General features: G+C 36.8%; 1 long non-coding RNA gene across 1 annotated transcript in view; it reads left to right on the forward strand.

Annotated features, from left to right (window-relative positions):
* LOC110344356 (uncharacterized) overlaps positions 1-23,411 on the forward strand; it is an 85,342-nt gene that overhangs the window by 34,330 nt on the left and 27,601 nt on the right. The window lies entirely within an intron of this gene.

Below are 23,411 nucleotides of genomic sequence, written 5' to 3' on the forward strand. Positions count from 1 at the left end.
CCTTTTGAGTCTCCTGTTTTAGTCAAAGCAGCTGAGCAATGATGATGGCCGAGGGCTGTCTTCCTCTCTTTGATATTCAAGAGATTTAAGTCCCCTTCTCTCTAATCATAGCAGTGAATACTGTTTCTCTGAAAGGAGATTTTAAAAAATCTTCCCTTATCTTTTTTATGACAAAAATCCAGTGCCATATAGAACTAGAGATGCATTTCAAGCTTCCTGGAGAAGTTCATCCCCTGCAGAAGGTGAATAATTTGACATGACAGTAACATATTCTCTTGGTGGAGAGAATGATTGTATCCTGCTGTACTCTGTGGACCAGAGACAATCATAACAATCTACCTTGCTTTATCTAAATTCTGGCCAGCAAATTATGCTAATGAATGCTTGATGGTAATTTAGCATTCAGAAGATCCATTGTTTTGACTCGATATGATTGCATTTACTGAACTAAATTGCAACAAATCTGTCTTGCATTGTCTTTGTCTTCCTTGGGAAAAGGAAAACTTTATTCACCAACCTGAGGTCACAAAAATGTAGCTAAGAGTTAGAAGCACATGTAGTAGACTTTACATTATCTAGGAAGAAAATAAACACTGGACTTTCTGCTTCTCTCTGCCACTTGAACATCTTTAATCACAAATTTCTTTCATGCTGGGAAAAGTATCCCAAGATTCTTCACTTGCCAGTACCAGAGATAAGTTTGGGTTATAAACACAAGAGATACAGGATAAGATGAATGTTGGAGACAGATTGGACAAAACTGTGACCAGATCAGGGGAAAAGAATTAGGAGTCTTGTGGCAATGTGAGCCAAACCTCTATAAACGATTGAAGTCAAAGTCAAGTAAAGAAAGCAGGCAAACTAACCAATTAGATATAAAAGCATTGATGCCAAGGTGTTAAAGAATGATTATTAGAAAGTGATGTTAAACAGAAAAGAAATAAGCCCTGAGAGTACAATGATATGGAAAATCATAGTTGCTTTCATGAAGCAAAACATTTGAAAGAACTTATAATAACAAAGGTAGTGGAATTAATATTCTGGTAGAAATCTCATGGTCAACAGGATTTTCTCTATTTTGATGTTAGTGAAAAAAAAAAGGTTATCTTCTCTGTGTCTCATCTTATCTTAGTCTTCTGTCATTTTCAAAAGGAGGATAAAGAAATCAAGTTATAGAAGGAATTCAGTGTAGAATGTGTCCATCCTGGTTCAATAAACATGGTTGTGTTAATCATTATGAGTCTATGAAGAAGGGAGGTATGATATTTCATACTAATAGTACCTCATGTCATATTCATTTGACATATAAATGATGTTAAACACTTGGATATCAGTAACATATAAGTATTATTTGTATTATGAGCCTTAAGCCTTTTATTATGTAAAATAAATATATACAGACATATCACATTAAAACGTGTGCATTTAACTAGGAGTCCTTTATGGGAGTCAAGGGAGACATCTCAGAGACAAAATTGGGTAATAATGTGTGTGCAGGCTGGGCTTGCAGAGATAAGAGAAACTTCTCTACCCAGATGTGAACCATTCAATTCATTTTTCTTAACACATTTGCTTTTGAACTCCTAATGAATAACTTCGCACTTGTTATAGCTGTCAATTTCCAGAGTCATAAATGTTGTTTTGTAAAGAAACATGACTATCACACATTTTCTTCTTAATAATTATTTTATACAAGTTTATATATGGTAAAACTTGTACATTAAACTCAATAAAATGTGTTTGTACTATGAATTTGTTTCATATTTAATATTATTAAGACTGACTAGAGGTTGAGAATAACTGTTCCTCATAATATGATCTAGTTGTCAGGGGTTTAAATAATTACACTTCGATGCCCCTCCTGTCTTAGCCTACATACTTACTCTGGTATTAGTTTAGCAATGCAACAGAAGTATTATTGCTACGGAACCCATGGCTATTACCAATACCTTGACACTTTGCTGTTGGAAACAGAGATGTCAGTTCACTGTGGAAAGGTTATTATTGTTTGAGTCATGGTCTGTTAACTGTCCATGTTGCCTGATAGTTTCACCCCAAATAACCTTTAAATCAATAGAAAGCAATGAGTTCCACATGTGTTTGTAGAACCCCCTAAAATTCCACAAATACAACTGGTTTTTATCTGTGGATATGGAGTATTTGGCTTCCAGGTCTTCTAGTTTTGCTGGTAAGAATTGGTCATGAAGATTGAAGGGAAAAATGATTTTCCGAGTGAGAAGAGAGGATAATACAATTGTACTTCCCGATCTCTCTATACAGCAATTCAATCTTGCTTTGCTTTCCTGTAAATTCCCCTAAGAAATGCCATGGATGTTCTTTGTGACAAAGAATTTAACCTCTTTATTTCTTGGGACAGCAAAGGAAAGAGCTCTACCCTTTCTTATCTTAGATTATAAAAGTCTCAAGGGCATGGACTTTGTTGGTTTAATTCACTTCAAGCCAAGCATAGCACCACTACAGAGAGAACTTGATACTCCATCTTTTTGTGTGTTAACTTTTGCTACTGTTATTTGTCAAAATATACACTATTTTTCATGTTCCAGCTTCAGATTGGGGTGATACTCCTCACTCTAGGATAGCATCAATAATATGGTTGTTTCTTTAAATAACCACATGTGTAACTAATTTATCAACATAATATATTCTTGTACTTGTAGAGGATTGTCTCAGAACTCTTAGCTGAGTACATGGCCTTCTCACTGCCTGACATTCATTACTCTGAGGTTGAAATGTATTGGATATTATAATGCGAGAACCACTTATAAACCTATGCCCTTGTATTCAAAGATACATGTGTAATTGATTTTCACACATGAAAATCTGAATTTTTAGGAGCATGAAAGAGGTGCTTGAATGTTGCATCTGGACCATGACTAAGGAGGTCATTGGAAAGAGCCATCCTAGTTTATGGCTCTGCTTTTAGATTTAGTCTGAAGGCTTTTCTTTAAAAGAGCAAGTTACCCTTCAGAGCTGTTGATCACAATGAGTTAAGCTCCGGAACATCTTCCTCATCCTCTACAACTTTTTTACTGAAATTGCAGTTCTTGCCTTGGAATCATCAGCAGCACCTGGGAAAGTGTCATGAACACAGAAGTCTAGGCCTTGCATTCACCCAGACCTGCCACATTAGACTACTTTACAACAAAATCCCCCTGACACCCAGGCACATTAAGCTTTGAGAAGCAGAGCTCTTATTCCAGCATATGTTTTGAGAGCATTATTTAGTGGCTTGTTTTGTTTTTGCTTCTTGGAACCAGATACCCTGTTTCAGCAGGGCCCCGTAGAAGTGACATTCAGGATCCATTCAGTGCACTGACAAGTCCTGTGAACATACCTCTTAGTGAGCATTTCCTCAGTGCCAGAGCACTTCAAGGTTTAGTTGTGGGTGACCTTGTACTACAGCCTCTTTGTACTGAGTGTCTTTGCTTCTAATCCTTAACACAGTGTGATGCAGAAGAGCATTTATTCTCCTGACCTTTATATAACTGCTAATGACAAAAGCTACTATGCACCTATGTGTTCCTAAATCCTAGTTGAGTGCATAGACATCTGGATGTCCTGGTGCTTAAAATTAATGCAGAGGTTGTTTAGACTTGAGAGCAGGATGCTCAAGAGCTGCTATTTAAAATTAATATATTCACTATTGAAAAATGTCAGACAAAGATGCTGAATGTTGAGAGTGAGAGTGACTTTATAATTAATTGAACTTCTGGAGCACCTTGTGATGAAGTTGGAGCTATAAAACCACACCCTTGACCTCTACTTTGTTTTATCTTCATGAAATGGTTACTTGCATGAAATTTCAAAGCTTCTTGAAATAAAGTAAAATGACAGTGGTAGGGAAGAGTGAGAAACCTCATCCTCTATTATTATTGCACACATTTTTCATTTGAACAAGAGTTTCACAGTGTCCCTACTACTCTCAACCCATTTTCAGGATCATATGTGGGGGAAAAGAGTGATCCTATTGATCACACTAGAGACAGAATTGCCATTGGCACTGTGCGGTCCTCATTTAGCAATAGTTGTAGTTAAGAAATCTGTCAATGTCCTTCAAACCATGAGATAAGACTCGAAACTTTCACACTAATCATCTCATAGCTCTCTAATGACCACAAAGCACTCTATTATTAATTGAGTATTTTCTCACTTATCCTGTGACACTACAATCATTTTACTATGTCCATTTCAGGATAATTGTCTTCCATGCTTTTTGGTACAAGTTTACACTGATGGGCTTTCCTGAAAGTCTAAATGAAAACTCTTATTTCTCCCATTTCATCATGGGGTAGTTGGCTGATGAGGAAATCTTGATTTTTACAGTGCCTTTTATTAATTTTATGTGTTTTATTAACAATAGTCTGAAGCTCTGGGTCAGCCACTTGGGCTGGTTGGTGATAAGGGGAAAGCAGCAGAGCCCACTGAAGTTCATAAATATGTAGCCCACCTGTTTACAGAGTCTGAGTTGATGTAGGGAACACTGGGAACACTGAAGGACAAATTCCCACAACCGCACCAGTACAGTTCTTAAAAACCATTCAGAAAATAGACATGAAACTACCACAAAAGGGCATTTTCCCTCATTTCATGGAAAGAATTAGCATTGTCTATATGAAGAAATTGAAGAGTCCAGGAACCATGGCTCTGAGTTAAAAGAATTCCTGAGGCAAGTTATACCCCAACTTCTCTTGGTGAAGGGAAAGGAGCATCCTCAGGCAGCATGTGCTTTGTCTTCAGTCCCATCCAGACACTCTGAAGGGCCATGCTGAAGCAGAGGGAGAGTAAACATTGCTCTAGAAATGCATTCAATTATTTGACTGCAGTTAACTCACTTGCATATCATGGGCTTCAGCTCCTTGGCCTCTGAGGATGCAGATAGGCTGTAGCAAACAGGTCAGAAGGGGGACATCTATGTACTTATCCAAACTGTGTGGGTATCCAGTCTCATCCCCGGGCCTATCAGACACTGAGAATGGCCACAGAGCCTTCTCTGTGCAATGATTTTATGAGAACTGGGTATTAATAACCAGAACTAGGATTTGTGATCAAATTTCTGGGAGAATGAGATTTAAAATGATACACCACTGGAGGGTCAGTGAGGAGAAATCTACTGGGTGGTTACCTCCCTGGGTACTTGGCTGGGTCTAAGTCATGGGTGGTTATTCCTAGGGAGTAGCATAGAGGAAGGACCGACTCTGATATATGGGAAACTGAGGACAGGTTTTAGGCTATCAGCTGGGTCTGAGGCAAACCTGGCTTTCCTTAAAGTATCAGGAGTTTTATTTTGGCATCAGAAGAATGCCTGATTTGGCATACAGCCCTCAATTATTCCTTCAGGCTTCCAAAAGTCCATTTATGTGTGCTGATCTGTAAGGCTACCCCCAGAGGTGCTGTATACAACCAGAGTCTGTGTCATGGTGAAGCCAGTGACACCAGAACAAGAAAACGATAGCTGGTAAGCAAGGAACTATATACTGAAGTGTTTCACGTGGACAACCCGAGGTGATGTTGGCCTCTAAAATAGGCATGGTGGTGTGTGGCAGTGAACAAAGGGAGATGCTTAAGTTTAGTTATAAGCTGTGATACTTTCAAACAGAGATTTCACAGAAACAGTAGTTTTAGATTGCTAGGTTCTGATAATGATTATTAAAACACACACACACACACACACACACACACACACACACACGGCAATATACCTGAATAGATAGGGGAATTTATACTCCAGAGATTGAGTGGAATTGATTTTTAGGTGGATAGGGGAGCATCTTGGGTGAGTAAAGATTTTGACATATTCAATCACTTTTTAAAAAAAGAGTTACTGTGACAGGTCTGCCAGACAAATTGTGAAGCAATGGCACTGCAGAAATAAGAATAAGGGGTAGGGGCAATAGGTGGGGATGGAGAAACAGATACAGAGAGAGAAAGGGAAAGAGAAAGAGAGAAAATTAAAATATATAACAAGACTGATCAAAGTATAAGAGCTAAGATTACAATGGGTGATCAAAATATGTAAATATATGGTGAATGTTCAAATTTGGAAAGTTTATTGTAGTAAAAAGCAAATTGAAATAAATCCCCTTCAAAATATTCCCCCTTTCTTTGAGCACAGTTATTTCATCTCATCATTCTTGCCACTTTTTGAAGCGGACTTTCTGCAAGTCCTCTTTTATGAGTGTCTGTAGGAGATGCAATCAAAAATACAGTGAATGTTACTGCTGAGTGCCATCCAATGGACAGGTAGGCTCATAAAAAGATGCTAATGTGTTCTCATCCATGTTACTCACCAGATGTGGCACCATGTGATTTCTGGCTCTTGCAGAAAGTCAATGTGACCATGAAAGGAAAATATTTTCAATAAATTCAGAACATAGAGGGAGCCACAACAGCCCAAGAAAAGGCACTAATAGAAGAGAATTTCCAGAACTGCTTCAAAAAGTGGTATAAATGATGTGTGTTCAAAGTGAGGGGGAGTATTTGAGGTGGATTTATGGCAATATATCTTATACTTGTGCAATTTTTTTTAAAAAAGTAAACATTTACTGTATATTTTGATCACACCTCATGTATAAGATCTTATAATATTAGTAAAATTTCAGATTATAAACTTGGAATAAAGATTTTAGGCTGAAGAAATTTTATACTGTGCTTGTTACATTTTCACATTATAGAGACAATTCTGGCTGCTTTGTAGAAAATGAATATCTCAGGGGAAAAATGAAATAAGAGTCAGTTCAATGACTATTACATTAGTCCATTGGGGGGTTGATCCTGTCTTGTTAGTTGTTATGAGACAAAGTGGATAGATTCCAGTTACGTATAAGAGATCATAATTAATGACTTGGCTTGAGAAAAGAATGAGGGAGAGAGAGATACAATAATGATTTCTTCTGGAAACACTGTTATAGTAGCAGATTAGCAGTTGATGCTTGATGTGTGTGGATTTGGTTATTTTTTTAAAGACAGCTGTGAGATCAATAGTAATACATCAGCAGGTAGGCAGATTTGAAGATTTGAGGTGGAGATGTACAGTTAGAACCATCAAGATCTATAGCATTATGTCATGTCAGATGATATAAGCTTAAATTTCAGAATCTAGAGAGAACCTGGAGGAAGAAGAGCTTCCAAAAAGTGATTGAAATTGAGTCAATACAGAAGACTGAAAAAAGCTGCCTAAGATGAATGAGGAAGGAACACCTGTAGTTTGTGCCATTTTACATTTCAAAAGAGAGAAAGTGTCTCCAGAAGAAAGTGGGATGTTGTGATGAGTTCAGCTGGGAAGTCAGATAAATACTGCATTTTCCAACATGAAAGTCATTGGTGACCTTAGCAAGAGTAGTGTAGGTATCCATTGTTGAGTCCATGTCCACTTTTGGGTAGGTACCCACTGTTGCATTCAGTCCCCTCTTCGGTACCTGTCCACTGCTGGGTACCATGTCCTGGAATGGGTTGAAAAATGCTTGAATTTTAAAGAAGCAAAGTCACTCACTTTTATTTCCTAAATATTGGTAATAATTTGAAATACTGAGCAGTATCTTCCAAGAGTTACTTCTGGAGGCTTGTATATGAACTGCCAAGTCCATATTTCAAATTTCAGCAGATGCTTTTTAAACTCTGGAGTTTTTGTACAGCCCTGAGGGCACTGATGGCTATCAGAAAGGAGGCAGAGCTCTGTTTACTGCATCCCCCACAAACAGAATCTGCAGGTTGTTTGCATGGAGACCTTTTAAGGCTTTGACTTTTGCTGTCCTGAGTTTTTGTCTAATTGATCATGCTTGTCAGTTTGGACTGGAAAGTCTAATATGATTATCCTTGAGTGGTAAAAAGCATTAAAGTATTACATTTGTGTTTCTTTCCTTCTTTTAATTCTCGGTCTCAATCTCAAAAACAAATTATTGGGCATGGCTTGAAAATGCCTACCCTGTTGATCACTGGTAGCAGTTATTAAGTATAAAATAATATATTAAGGTACATGGTACATGGTTAATGCTTGCTACATAGGATCCATTAGTAATGTTACAATTAGAAATAGTGGAAGAAAATCAACCCTTACTGTAATCACATACAGAAAGGAAGAAAAAAAATTGGTTTTCATTATATAACTGTGCACATTGTGCTATAAAATTTGACAATATCTGCCCTTTTAGGTTAATGTACTCTGCTAATATTTATTGTAGCAGAGATTCATGGAGTGACATTCCTAAGTCTCTCACTGGTGACAGAAGTGGTGCAGAAAGGGTTCAAACTCACCATGCGCAATATTTGAAAATAATTACAACTAAGCTATCAGCTACTTGTGCTCACACATCCACGCCAAAACTTTCAGAAAAGCTTTTGAGGATCCTTGCTACAATATTATTACATCATCAGCTCCACAGCACAACCACAATTGTTGGAAGTTTATTTGTATAGTTTCTGGGAAGTTTGGGATAAAGGATTCGATATTTATAGAACTGACGAACTGTTCCTTATTCTCTTCAAATGTACTCAGAACAATTTTATTATCATCACTAATGTGACACACTTACCTTGTCAGCCAATTTAGAATACAGACACACCAAAATGAATCAGTTAAATCAATACATCCTCAGACTTTGGAGACATTCTAAATTCTCAACTAGAATCTCATATAAAGTAAAAACAGCATGAAGATCTAGATCAAATTGGGGATCACAGCACATTTTATAGAAGATATATTTTATTTTAAAGTGAAAATAGTCATCTTTATTGAATGTTTATTTCATGCATTGGCATTTTACCAAGAAATAGTATGTTTTATGTTACTTATTTTGCCTAATAGTCTTTAAGGCAAAAGTATTTTTTATGACTGGTGCACTCATGAAGAAAACATAAACTGTAAAGAGCATATGGTCACCTGCCCACTCTCATGTGTAGTTAAGCAGCAGAATGAGAAATTGGAATCATGTCTTTTTACCGGGGGGGTGGGGGGGTGGAGGGGGTTGGTTTGGCACTCTGTGTTACTTTGCCACTTGAAAGCAAATATCTGCTGTTATGGCTTGTATCTTGATGTCCCCCTAAAGCCTTATAGGTGGGGCTTTTTAAGGTGCCCTGATCAAGGGTGTGTGATACTGGGCTTAAGGATGGCCCACCCTGGAGTTGGGAAACACCAATCAACAGGCTTACAGCCTGGGTAAAAGATACAGGCAGTTTCTGCTCTTTTGTTGCTGCTGCTTCGCTAATTTGCTGCCTTTTATCTGCTCTGCATTGCCATGGACTATTTCTCCTCTGTGATGCCTCTCTGCCTTGCCACCCTGCCTTGGAGTCAGCCAAATATGGACTGAAACCTTTACAAACTATGAGCTCAAATAAAGGTTTCCTCCATTAACTTTTGGTGTTGAGTATTTTGTCTCAGCAAGGAAAAAGTAACTAAGACATCTACTCTTCAAATTTAAGTCCATATAAATCTATTTCTACAAATTTACACTATGGAAACAGTCACAGCTGTACTTAAGTAATTATCTTTAACATATTTGGTGCCACATTTTTATAAGAAAATATTTTTTTTGTAAAAATAATCCTGGTCCCCCAAAATAGATGAGGTAAATCACAAAAGACTATTTTATCTTATGAAGCCAATATAAGTGGCATTTTAAAGTGTTGCAAAAAGGTTTCAATACAATATCAAGTGAAGAAAAACAGAATACAAATAGTACATTGTACACAAACATATATTACCTTTGACACATATGCACATCTAAGTATTTTAGCACATATTACAAAATATAGACTGTAATTTTTGGGCTGTGTTACTGTATTATGAAAATTTTTGTCATTTCTTGTTTTACATTTTGTGTTTGCAAATTTTCTGCAATGATTTTGCATTGCATTCTAAATGAATCTATCATTAAACTAAAAGCAATTGAGTGATTTTCTTTATATATCTGTAGTTCAAATTTAATGAAGTAATTACTATGTGAGTTTTTCAGACCAGAAAAATTGGCCATTTACTCAAATATTGCCCTAAATTTTCTGAATTTAATAAGCTTATGCTCCTTGCTGACTACTTCCACCATTCTCATGAACCTCCTCCTGTGCTGTCACCATAAGCCTGAGTAAACTCACCTGGCCTGGGTCTGCACTTCTAAGTTTTTATTCCAGCATCTGATTTCCTTTTTATGTCTAGCAAGTGCTGTAGCAAAGCATTTATAACAGTGTCTCAGAATCCAATTCAAGCTCGATAACTTTTAAATCAGACAAGTAAAATGTTCTGTCAAATTTTACCATTATGAACTTTCGTAAACCCAACACTAGTCAAAGAAAGTGCCTATTTATCATTTCCTCCTGATAGGGGAGGCAATTGGTCTTTGTACAGTGTACAGAGGACGAAATCAGTGAAAATTTAACCGAAGTTCCTAGTCAGTATTGGATTCTTGGCAACTGTGAGGTTCTTTGGGGAAATATATTGTTCCCCTTATTTCCAAAGTACATTTGTTCCAATTTAAATGCTGTAAGTAGAGGTAAGGTGTCTTAGAGTTTGGTTCAATGCATTGTGGTATAAATATTGAACCTGATTTAATCGAATAGAAATAATGAACCAATGTATGTATGGACCTGTGCAAAAGAAACCTCAGCAAATAGATTTTGTGGTAATGTCAAAGACAACCTCTATCGTCTCAGGCAAGATCATACGACATTTTTCCTGAATTCTTCATATTAATTAAAAATCAATAACAGTAACTGCTTAGCTATTTTGGAATGAGCACTGTAGTAGAGACTTGAGGAGTAAAGAGTGAGAAGACAAAGTTGTTTCTTGGCTCTTTCTAAGAGTTGGAGTCCAGGAATTATTTCGGCAAATTGTCAAATGGTGCATATAGTTATTTTGAGAAGCATGAAGATACGTAAGACTTATATATACCAAATATTTTTCTATCTCTAGTGATATGAAAATGCTAATTTCTCCCTTCCTCCCTCCCTCTCCTGATGCCTTCCTTTCTTCCTTCTTTCTTAACCTTTCTTCGTTCCCTCCCTTCTTTCCTTCATCTCTTTTTTTCTTTCTTTTTGTTCCTTCTTAATTTCCCCAGCAACTTGGTTCAAATCCTTATCTTTTCTTCACTTAGCTTGTCTATCACAGTAACTCTGTGATTACTGTCTTTGTTCCAACTATGTTCCTGTGATAAGTTCCATGTAGTGTGTCAAGTAGCTCTTTGTAAAATACAAGTCTGATCTTGATTATTCTTACATGAAGGCACATGTTTAAGTCAGTTTTCTGTCTTTATAATGAGTCAATTAACTTATAAAGATAAAAAACGTTATTTTGGTTCACAGTTTGGGCAATTCTAGTCCAAAATTGACTGGTCCCATTGCTTGGACCTGTGTTGAGGCAGCACATTATGGTGGTGTGTGAGGCACAGGAAAAACCCTCACCTTATGGCTAGGAAGCAGAGCATTAGAAAGGGTCTAAGGTTCCACAGTCCCCTTTGATGGCACACCCCCCCAAAGACCTAAGGACCTGTTGGTAGGTGCCACCTCTTAAAGGTTTCATCACTTCCCAGGAGCACCACAAGCTAGAAAGTAAGCTTTTAAAATGGGATTTTGGGGGACATTCAACTTCCAAACTATAGCGACTTAAGATGATTTCTCACTCTCTGTGTCTTAATGTTTAACAAAAACATTTAAAAAGTAAAAAGAAAAAATTTAAAATGACAAACAAGGCTCTACACGTAGCCTAGGTGTATAGTTAGCTGAACCACCTGGGGTTCTGTGATTTTATTGTATCATGTTCAAACTGTTAAGCTGCCTAAGCAGATATCTCTCAGAAAGTATCCCCATCTTAAGCAATGCATGAGTGTAACTGGTTTGGTGTTTGTTAGGATGAATTTTTTCCTAAAGCCCATCATTTAATGATACATATTTAGTTCTTTCTTTCTGAAAATTCTGCTAAAACTATAGACAGAAACATCCTCTTTTGAGTTTGAAAATCATCTGCTTTGGGGTATGAGAAAGGGGAAGAAGCATGGAGACTGAACATTTAATACAAAATCTCAAGACGATATTAAATGTTGATTAGTCTACCTACAGTGATGTGTTAAAGTCTCAAATTTCTTGTGATCTTTAAGGAATTCACAGGATATGAAATGTTAAGAGGAGAAGAAGCAACTTGCTGAGGCTCACTTTTACTTTCTGTTCAGAGAACATGCTAATGCTGCAGCAGCATCCCAAGTACCCGCTGTTATGGGCCATGTGCCAGGGGCCAATCAGGTGCAGAGTCAGTGTGATTTAAAAAAATTTTTTTTATTAAATTATTTTATTGGTACATTGAAGGTATACAAAACAATTACATTTCTCTTTGTGAACTGTACCTTTACATAATGCATCTTGCTTATTATTTTTTCCCAATTCCTAGCCCTCCCTTCACCCCCTCCACCCTTCCCTATTTACAAAGACTTTATTTCCATTTTTTCTATTTCTCATCATTTTTCCTTTCCCTTCTTTCCTTTCCCCTGCCCCTCCCACTCCCCCTGCCCCTTTGGACCTTTTCTTCCTATTTTACATTTTCAATTATTCATTCTAATCCTTGGTACGTTTTAGGTATACAATATAATGACATTCATCATTGGAAATTTGCACCTTTACATAATCTCTCTTGGTTCTTATTTTTCACCCTTGCCCGGCCCTCCCTTCAACCCCTCCATCTCTCCCTATTTACAAAGATTTTGTTCCTATTTTTCCATTTTCTCATATTAATCCCATTCCCTTCTATCCTTTCCCCTAGCCCTCCCACTTCCTTCCCCTTTGCCCCTTTTCTTCCTATTTCACATTACCTATTATACATTTTAGTCCTTAATTACACTTTCAGTTTCTCACACCAGAGAAACTATTCAGTATTTATACATGTGTGTCCTATTTTTTTCACTTAAGAGTATCGCCTCAATGTGCATCCACTTAGATATAAATGTCTCTAATTTCCCATTATTTATGACTGAGTAGTACTCCATTTTATTAAAAAAACACATTGTCTTTATCTAGTCTCCAGTTGATGGGCATTTGGGCTGTTTCCAAGTTTTAGCTATGACAAACTGTGCTGCTATGAACATGGGTGCACATATATCACTGTGGTATGATTCTTTTATTTCTTTGGGGAAGATCCCAGCAGTGGAATAGCTGGGTCAAATGTTACTTCCAGTCCTAGTTCTTTGAGGTATCTCCATACTGATTTCCACAGTGGTTGCACCAGTCTACACTCCCACCAGCAGTGGAGCAGGATTCCTCTTTCCCCACAGCCCCACCAGCATTTGTTATTGGTTGATTTCATGATAGCAGCCATTCTTTCTGGAGTGAAGTGAAATCTCAGTGTTGTTTTCATTTGCATGTCTCGAATGACCAGTGATGTTGAACATTTTTTCATGAATTTATTTGCTATTTCTACTTCTTTGTCTGAGAAATGTCTGTTCATTTCAGATGGCCATTTTTGAATTGTGTCTTTAAATTTGGGAGGTCTGATCTTTTTAAGTTCCTTATAGATTCTAGATAGTAGACTTTTGTCTGAGGAAGAGCAGGTGAAGATATTTTCCCACATTGTGGATTGTCTCTTCACACTGCTAGTGGTTCCTCTTGCTGGGCAGAAGCTTTTTATTATGCAGAGATCCCACTTGTTGATTGTTTGTGCTAGTTCACAGGCAACTGAAGTTTTGTTCATAAAATCTTTTCCTACACCGATGTCTTCAAGAGTTCCACCTAACTTCTGTTCCAACTGGTTCAGAGTTTCTATTTTAATATTTAGATCTTTAATCCATTTTGATTTTACTTTAGTGCATGGCAAGAGATATAGGTCTAGTTTTAATCTTTGGCAAGTTGAAGCCCAATTTTTCCAGCACCATTTATTAAAGTGGCTATCTTTCCTCTCATGAGAGTGTTTGGCTCTTTTATTGAAGATGAGATGGCTGAGTGTGTCTGGCATTGTTTCTGCATCTTCTTATCTGTTCCACTGGTCCTCAGGTCTGTTTCTTTGCAAGTATCATGCTGTTTTATCACAGTAGTTTTGTAGTATAGTTGCAGGTTGGGGACTGTGATACCCCCTGCCATGTCTCTGTTACGTAGAATTGCTTTTGATATTCTCGGTTTCTTCTTGTTCCAAATGAATTTTTGGATTGTTTTCTCAAGGTCCATGCAGTATGCTGCTGGGATCTCAATTGGAATTGCATTAAATCTATATAGCAGTTTTGGAAGTATGGCCATTTTCACTATATTAATCCTTCCTACCCAGGAGCAGGGTATATCTGTCCATTTTCTGATATCATCTTGAATCTCTCTTTTCAGAGTGCCCTAGTTTTCAGAGAAGAGGTCTTTGATTCCTTTCGTTCGGATGATTTCTAGGTATTTCAGGTTTTTGGATGCTATAGTGAAAGGAATTATTTGACCTATTTCTCTCTCAGTGAGTCTGTCATTCGTGTAGAGGAAAGCTATTGATTTTTGTGTGTTAACCTTGTAACCAGCTACTTGACTGAATTTGGTTATTATGTCTAGAAGACTTTTGGTGGAGTTCTTGGGGTCTTGTATATAGAGTATCATGTCATCTGCAAATAATGACAATTTGACTTCTTCATTTCCTATCTTTATTCCTGTTATTTCTTTTTCTTGTCTTATTTCCGTGGCTAATGTTTCCAGAACTATATTGAACATGAGTGGTGATAGTGGACATCCTTGTCTTGTTGCTGATTTTAGTGGGAAGGATTTCAGTTTTTGACCATTTAGTATGATGTTGGCTGTTGGTTTTTCATAGATGGCTTCTATCAGTTTGAGGTAGAGACCATCTATTCCAATTGTTTGTAGGGTTTTTATCATAAATGCATGTTAGATTTTGTCAAATGCTTTTTCTGCATCTATGGAAAAAGTCATAGGGTTTTTGTCCTTGGCTCTATTGATATAGTGCATTACATCGATTGATTTGTGTATATTGAACCATCCCTGCATCCCTGGGATAAATCCCACTTGATCAGGGTGTATGATCTTCTTGATGATCTTCTGCATTCTGTTTGCCAGTATCTTACTAAGGATTTTTGCATCTATGTTCATTAGTGAGATTGGCCTATAGTTCTCCCTTTCGGTTGGCTCTTTCTCTGCTTTGGGGATCAAGGTGATGCTTGCTTCCAGGAATGAATTTGGGAGTATTGCTTCCCTTTCAATTTCATTGAAGAGTTTAAACAGTCATGGCAGCAGTTCTTCTCTAAATGTCTGGTAGAATTCAGCAGTGAAGCCATCAGGGCCCGGACTTTTCTTAGTTGATAAATTTTTAATTACATTTTCAATTTCATTGGTTGATATTGGGTTGTTCAGAAGTTTTAGGTCTTCTTCGTTTAACTTTAGTAATTCTTATGTATCTAGGAATCTGTCCATTTCTTCTGTGTTGTCCATCTTATTGGCATATAGGTTCTGGAAGTAGGTATTGATGATCCTCTGGATTTCTGCTGGGTCTGTTATCATTTCACCCTTTTCATTCCTAATTGCATGGATTTGGGCCTTTTCTTTCCTTTTTCTGATAAGGTTGGCTAAGAATTTGTCAATTTTGTTGATTCTTTCAAAGAACCAACTCTTGGCTTCATTGATTTTTTTGTATCGTTCTCTTAGTCTCCATTGCATTGATTTCTCCTCTGATCTTTATAATTTCCTCCCTTGTATGAGCTTTGGGGTTGTCCTGCTCTTCTTTTTCTAGAAGCTTGAGGTGCAGCATCAGGTTTTTTGATTGGGCTCATTCTGTTTTACCAATGTGTGTATTCACTGCTATGAATTTCCCTTGTAAGACTGCTTTCATTGTGTCCCATTGATTCCAATATGTTGCATTGTCATTGTCATTTAATTGAAGGAACTGTCTGATTTCTTCTTTTATTTCCTCTGTGACCCATTGGTTATTCAGAAGTGTGTTGTTCAATTTCCACTTGTTTATGAAATTTTTTGAGTTTCTTTTTCTATGGATCTTCAATTTCATTGCACTATGGCCTGACAATATACAGGGGATAACTTCAATTCCTTTGCACTTACTTAAACATGTTCTATGTGTGAGTATGTGGTCTATTTTGGAGAATGACCCATGTGCAGCTGAGAAGAACATTTATTCTGATTTTGTGGGGTGGAAGACTCTGTAAACATCTGTTAAGTTCAGTTGTTCAAGAGTTTGATTGAGTTCTAGTATTTCATTACTTATTTTTTGTCTAGTTGGTCTATCTAATTGTGACAGTGGGGTGTTGAGGTCCCCGACTACAATTGTATTAGTGCATATATGACTTTTCATGTCTGTTAGTATTTGTTTTATATAGTTGGGCACACTAGTGTTTGGTGCATAGATATTTATGATTGTCATCTCTTCCTCTTGGGTTCTTCCCTTTACAAGGATGTAGTGTCCTTCTTCATCTCTCTTAATTAGTGTTGGTTTGAAATCTACTTGATCTGCAAAGAGGATAGCTACTCCTGCTTGTTTTCTGGTTCTTGTTGCATGGAGTATTGTTTTCCAACCTTTAACTTTCAGTCTATGAGTTTCCTTCTGAATTAAATGTGTTTCTTGTATGCAGCATATTGTTGGATTTTGCTTCTTGACCCATTCTGTCAGTCTATTTCTTTTGATTGGTGAATTGAGACCATTAACATTGATGGTTATAACTGAAACATATTGACTTGTCATTGCCATGACTTTTTCTTTTTGTTGGGTTCTTCCCCTTTACATTTAATTTCTTGTGATGCCAGATGGGTTCATTCTGCTTTGCTTCCTGGGGTTGTGATCCTCAATGTCTGTTCCTAGGATATTGTGTAAAATTCTTTGGAGTGCTGGTTTGGTATTCACGAAGTTTCAAAGGTGCTCTTTGTCATGAAAGTATCTTATTTCTCCATCCATTTTGAAAGATAGTTTTTCAGGATACATCAATCTGGGTTGGAGGCTGTTTTCTTTTAGGGCTTGGAATATGTCACTCCATACTCTTCTTGCCTTGATGGTTTGTGTTGAGAAGTCTGCTGTGATTCTGATGGGCTTTCCTTTTTATGTGATTTGTTCCTTTTCTCTAACTGCTTGTAGAACTTTGTTCTTCTGTTGAATTTCTGGAATCTTAACAATTATATGCCTATGCGTAGATCTTTTTTGATCAAGGCTATTTGGAGTCCTATATGGGTGACTTATCTGTATGTCAAGCTCTTTTCCCCTGCTTGGGAAATTTTCTGCCATTATTTCTGGGAAGAGATGTTTTATGTCATCTCCACTCTCTCCTGTTTCTTCATTGAGCCCAATCAGTCTTATGTTATTCTTGTTTGCATCATCTAGCAGCTGCTGGATTGATTTCTCATGTTCCCTTATAATTTTGAAGCAATTTTTCTTTTCCTGGTCACTAATTGCAATCTTATCTTCTATATCTGAAATTCTCTCCTCACATTGGCTCATTCTGCTGTGTAGACTTTCAGTGGAGTTTTTCATGTCATGGAAATCTATTTGCATCTGTTTTATGGATTCCATTTGTTTCCTATGTTGTTATTCCTTCATGTTCCTCAGCTCCTCTCTCAATTTATTAGTCATGTCTTGCACTAGGGGTACAATTTCTCCTGTTATTTGAGAAAGTTTTTCTGATTTCATTTTTTTCAAATCCCCTTTTGTTGCCAGTGCAGTGTGTCCAGGTGTTTGAGTATCAGAGTGTTTCATCTCATTTCCCTTTGGGGTTCCTGTAGGTGATCTGGAAGTCTGGTTTTGCGACTTATTTACGTGTTTTTTCATTTAGACTTGGGGGGGCGGTGCTGTTGACACCTGCACGGATTACCTCCTCTGAGCTGGGAGAAGTGGGACAGGGGCTGGAAGCAGCATTAGGCATGTTGGACCAAAAGCCCTTTCCTCTGAGGTGGGAGCAGCGGGAGTGATGGTGGCTGGGAAGCCCCTTCCTCTGGACCAGGTGCAGTGGGACAGAGGCTCAGAAGCCCCTACCTCTGGACTGGGAGTGGCGGGACTCAGTACCATGGTCTGGTTGTCCGGTGTCCTCTGCATCTTTGTAGTGTGGGACCAGGTGGCTGTACAGAGAAGTGGAGGGGGGGTCCAGTTGATTGTTGCCGGGGCACGGGCTGATTCGGTGTGTTCTGCACCACTTGTGACCTCCAAATCAGTGTGTTTTGATTGTTCACTTCCTCTTTTTTATTCCGTGAGACCCCAAGAATTGTCTTTTCTTCTCACTTCTACTATAGTCTGACTCCCAGATGAATAAGAAAAAAATAAAAACTGGCATCACAACTGGGGATTAATGATAAAAATTCAGTTGCAGTAATTGTTAATATGTGGATGTATATATTTATATACATAATCACATTGTACATCTTGAATATATTCAGATTTATTTGACAATTACACTTGATCTTAACCAAAAGGCCGAGAAGCAATGATTTTTGACAATTAAATATGTTTAAGTAACAGTGTTTATTTCTATCTGAATGTATCAGTCAACTTGATCTTTTCTGATGGACAATAAGGACAAAGAAAACCTATCAGGTATGGCTGATTGAAGATTCTGAAGCTAAGGTAGGAGACTTTTCATATGATACACTATTGGGTGAGTAAACAGAGCAGGGGATGACACTCTCTAGTACACTCTTGGGGTGAAGTTATTTTCTTACCTGCCACCTGCTTGCTGATGAAAATGAGGACTGCACTCTGTGTCAAGGGAAGCATGGGGGACAACCATGGAATGAGGACAGATTTGCTGAGATCAAGCCACTGATACATTAGTCCTTGGGAAAAAATGTTGGTAAGTGAAATGTGTGAATGGTTAAAAATAGTTCTTTAATGAGTTACAGAAAGAAATGATAATATGCATATTTTGTGGATTTCTGAATATTTGAAAATTTAAATATTACATTGAAATTATTTTACTAAGATTTTTTGTTTTATGCTTAGTTTTAAGATAGGGAAACATGGGTCTACATATAGTCTCTCAAATCTTCTTTGCAATTTATCTTAGGCACTTTTTGTTTGCTTGGTTTTTCATAAGAATATATTGATTTTTTAAAATAAAACATGAAAACCTTGTCTATTCTCTTGGAAGAGAAAAAATAAAAATAAAGTCACAACTTAAATGATTATCCTATTCAAGGAAAGCAGAGGTTATAAATGATTTGGCTTTTTTAGTGTACATGGCTTTTATGTTGGTCTCCATAATGTGTAGAGTAATGAACAATGAACAGTGTGCTTCTCTAGGCATGTTTCTGTGGGCATCTGTGAGGAAAAAATGTGCTTGGTATTTTTTACTGTGTTTTGGATCTTATATGGATCTATATGTTAACATTTATATAGATATAGATCTATATGCAGGCCTAGAAAATGAAATCATTAGCTGGAACTGTGTTTATAACACCCTTGTAAACTGACTCTGTTGCTAAATGCACATACCTTTAATTACAGTCATTACTGACTGTCAATGAACATTCAGGTACTTAAATTGAACCAGGATGTGAACTGCAGAGCTTGGTAAATTTCCTAGTAGGAAGCCAAGCTAAGTAGACATTCTCACAAGAGTGGCAGCTCTGGAGAACGTACTTGCCACTAATAACCTGAACCCAGTGGATGTGGACAGTGACTTTGGAGCAAGACCTCAGCAGCCACACTCAGAGGCATTATTGCCCAGCAGGCTCCTCACCTTCTTGGAACACAGTATGACTCAGAGGCCATCTCCTGTCATGGCTGTGACCTCTCCACATCACTGTCACCCAGCAGTTAACCACATTCAGTTCTTCACAAGGAAAAGAGAACATCACTAGAACTCCCTCCTAACCTTTTCACCCAGCCCAGTAGTGTTGTTGAACCTGCGCTCCACTCTAATGACTTCACCCCTGTAAAAGGAAGGGAAGTTTCAGGCTCTTGTATATCAGTCCTTCTCAACATTTTATATTAGAGCCTTTTAAGATTTTTCCCTAATGTCATCATAACAGATATAGTACATATTTCCTAAGATTTTTATATATTTATCTATGTCTATGTCTATATCTATATATCTACATGATTATTTTAGTTACTTTCTCCTTACTGAGGCACAAGACCTGAAACCCACAATTTAAGGAAGGAGAGATTTATTTTGATTCACAGCAGTAGAGATTTCAGTCCCCAGCTGGCTCCAAGGCAGGGTGGCATGGGAGAGAATAGCCAATTGGATGGAAGCAGGAAGCAGAGAGAGATCAAGCTAGGAGATAGAAAAATAAACCCTTCAAGGCCACACCCCTGGTGACCCACATCCTCCAACCAGCCTTCATCTCTCAACATCACTTTTAGCTATAAATTCAGCACTAATGAGTATCATGCCCTCATGATTCATTCACCTCCCACGCTACCTATGAGCACATGAAGCTTTGGGGGACATCTAAATATAAACCATAATAAACATCCATTGTGGTTTAAACCTACAGAGAATACTATGCTTTGCAGACAAACCATTTTCACCTTGTTGGTGGAAAAATTGACACAATTGAGAGTGCATCCTGTAAAAGGACAACCTCTGTGTGTGTGTGTGTGTGTGTGTGTGTGTGTGTGTTTAGGAGAGAAGGTAAGTGATAGAAAACATAAATAAAATAGACTTAAGTCTCTTAAGTCTAAAAGATCTATTACTGGTTTATCTCATGTGAGAGCAAACATCACTAAAGGTGTGATCAGTGCCCTTGCTGCATTTTTCTGTGATTCATTTGACTCAAACTCTTCTTTTCAACTCTTCTCACTTTGGTTGCTTCATCCTAAAATTTCTTTATTTGTGGCTACATGTCTTTGTTTCAAGAAACACATTCCTCCAATAATAATCCAAACCTAATCCTTGTCTTTGAGATGATTAGGTAACTTCTGAATCAAATTTTTCAGAAAAGTGGCATGTGTTTACAGGTCTGGGTTTCCAGAAATAATCACTATGAAGTGGTGGTGGGGTTCTGCATGGATTAGATCATTAAATATGTACCTTGAATCTAGAGAAAATGTCCATACTAAATTAATTCTATTGATGCTCCACAATGTATTAGATTAATTTTGGGTCAACGATCAGTGCCTTTTAAACCATAACTGTAATGTCAACTGATCTAAGATCTTAGTATTGCAGTTACTCCTGTGCCCTGAATCACTAAGTTCTTCTTATTTTCTGTATCAATTGGATGAAAATTTGATTGTAATCCAATATCTTCTACTTTCAGAAAAATCTTTCTGAGCTCATTTCCCCCACAACTATGGTCCTAGTCATTCTTTCTTGACTGTAGGAATTAGTGGGATCATAGTCTTTATTCACTACCATCATTTCCTTAATTAAATTTTTGCATCAACCCATTCTGCTTGAGTATCTTTTCATTTTTACTGCTAAAATTGTTATTGTCAGTCTTTAATATTATTTCCTTTGCATAGTCCAATGTTAACTTTGCTAGTTGTACCACATGAATTCTCAACATCACTTGAAGTGTTTCAAGAGAAGATGTGGATTCTTTTTTTTGCCTGATATACTTTGTGTCTTTGACCACATTCTTCTTGGTTTTCTTCCCACTCAAGTGCACTATTTTGCATTCCCATCAGCAATAAATGAGAATTTAATTTGCTTTTCTCAGTACTTAGTGTTATCAGTTTTATTTGCCATTCTAGTAAATAAGAAGTGATTTGTTACCATGCTTTTAATTCATATTTCTATAATAATTAAGATGCGAGTCACTTCTTAATGTATTTTTTACCACCTCGATGTCATATTTATTGAAGTATCTGTTTAACTGTTTTGACCAATTAAGAAATTGATTTTTTTCTTCTTTTATGTTTTGAGAGTTCTTTTTATATTTGAGCTGCAAGCCCTTACACATATGTAATGTGCAAGTACTTTCTGACAATTTTTAGGCTTCCTTTTGTTCTCTTAAAACTGCTTTCAAAGACTGAAACTCTTCATTTATATGAGACTGAACTCATCAATACTGTTTTTATAAGTCACATTATTGGTGTTATACCTAAGAAATCTTTGCCTTAAAAAACACTGGATTTTCTTTTATACTTTCTTTTGGAAAAATTTGAGATCTAGGTTTATAATCCATTTTGTATAAATTTTTATATAGGTCACAAGATACAGATCAACATTCTAGCACTGTTTGTTGAATAAACTAATCTTTCTTCACTGTATCATTGTCCAAAATTTGACTGTCCATATTGCTTAATTTCTGGACTCTATTCTTTTGATCTTGTATGTAAATATTTCCTGTAAATACATTGTGTCTTAGTATTGAATTTTATAATATAATTTTGAGTAAGATGATGTAAGTGCTTCAACTTTGTTTTGCTTTTTTGAATTTGGTTATTTTAGTTTCTTTTATTTCTGTATACGTCTTAGAATTCTCCTGGTAATTTTACAAAATTTCTACTAATATTTTGTCTCAAATTGAGTTGAATCTATACATAAGTTTCAGAAGAATTGACACTGTAATGAGATTGAGTCTTTCAATTAATCATCATGAAACACTTGTATCTCTCCCTTGATTTAAATCTTTATTTTCCTCCATCAGGGTTTCGCATTTTTCAGTGCTCAGATCTTGCACACGTTTGTAAAGTTTTATATAAAATTACTTTATAGTATTTGATGTATTTTAAAAACCAATTTAAAATTCACTTAAAAATTGCTTCTGTAATTTTTTGAAATTTTACTTATGATCTCTGATGACACTAAACTCTCATTAGTTGTAATAGTTCCTTTGCTGTTCTTTGTCAATACGTAAAATGACAAATGACAATCACGTTGGCAAATAAGACTTTATTTTCTGTCTTTCTAATGTTTTTCTTTTTTCTGTATTGCATTGTCTAGGACTCACAATAAAATTGTTGACTAGAAGTTATGAGTGGAGCACAATGTTTGTTTAACATCTTAGAGGAAAAGCACTCAGCCTTCCACCTTTACATATTGTGTTAACCACAGGATTTCTGTGGATGACTATTATGCATGTGGTTGAGGAAATCCTTTGTATCCCAGTTTTCTGGTAATTTTGATCAGGAACATAAATGAGGAGGGTGACAAGATGGAGAAAGACAGACCCTAACCTGCAAGTATGCAACTATATAATCTCAGCAGGAGTAGAAACTGAAGCAAAACTGCTAAGGAATCCAAAAGAAATGTTTTAAGAGAGATTGAGTAACATGAAGAATCCCATGGAATTTTAAAACATGAAGGAGATTTTCAACCTTGATGAGAGAAATTTCAGTTGAATGGTGGGAATAGAAATAAAGTATTACCCAGAAAATCAAAGACTCTTACTACTTTTTTTTTCTGGAAAGGTGATAGAATTTAGGGACATTTCCTAGGAGACAAATGCATTCAAGAGCAGATCTCTTAAATTAGTATACTACAGTGTGATTTTGTGCTGAGGACATGATATGAAAGTGAGATTTGTGATAAAAGGAATTGGAATAAGTTTAGATTTAAATTTGT

This window comes from Heterocephalus glaber, unplaced genomic scaffold (genome assembly GCF_053883595.1).
Source record: "Heterocephalus glaber isolate CG9 unplaced genomic scaffold, H.glaber_assembly_v1.0 deba00001593, whole genome shotgun sequence".
NCBI classification, from domain to species: Eukaryota; Metazoa; Chordata; class Mammalia; order Rodentia; family Bathyergidae; genus Heterocephalus; species Heterocephalus glaber.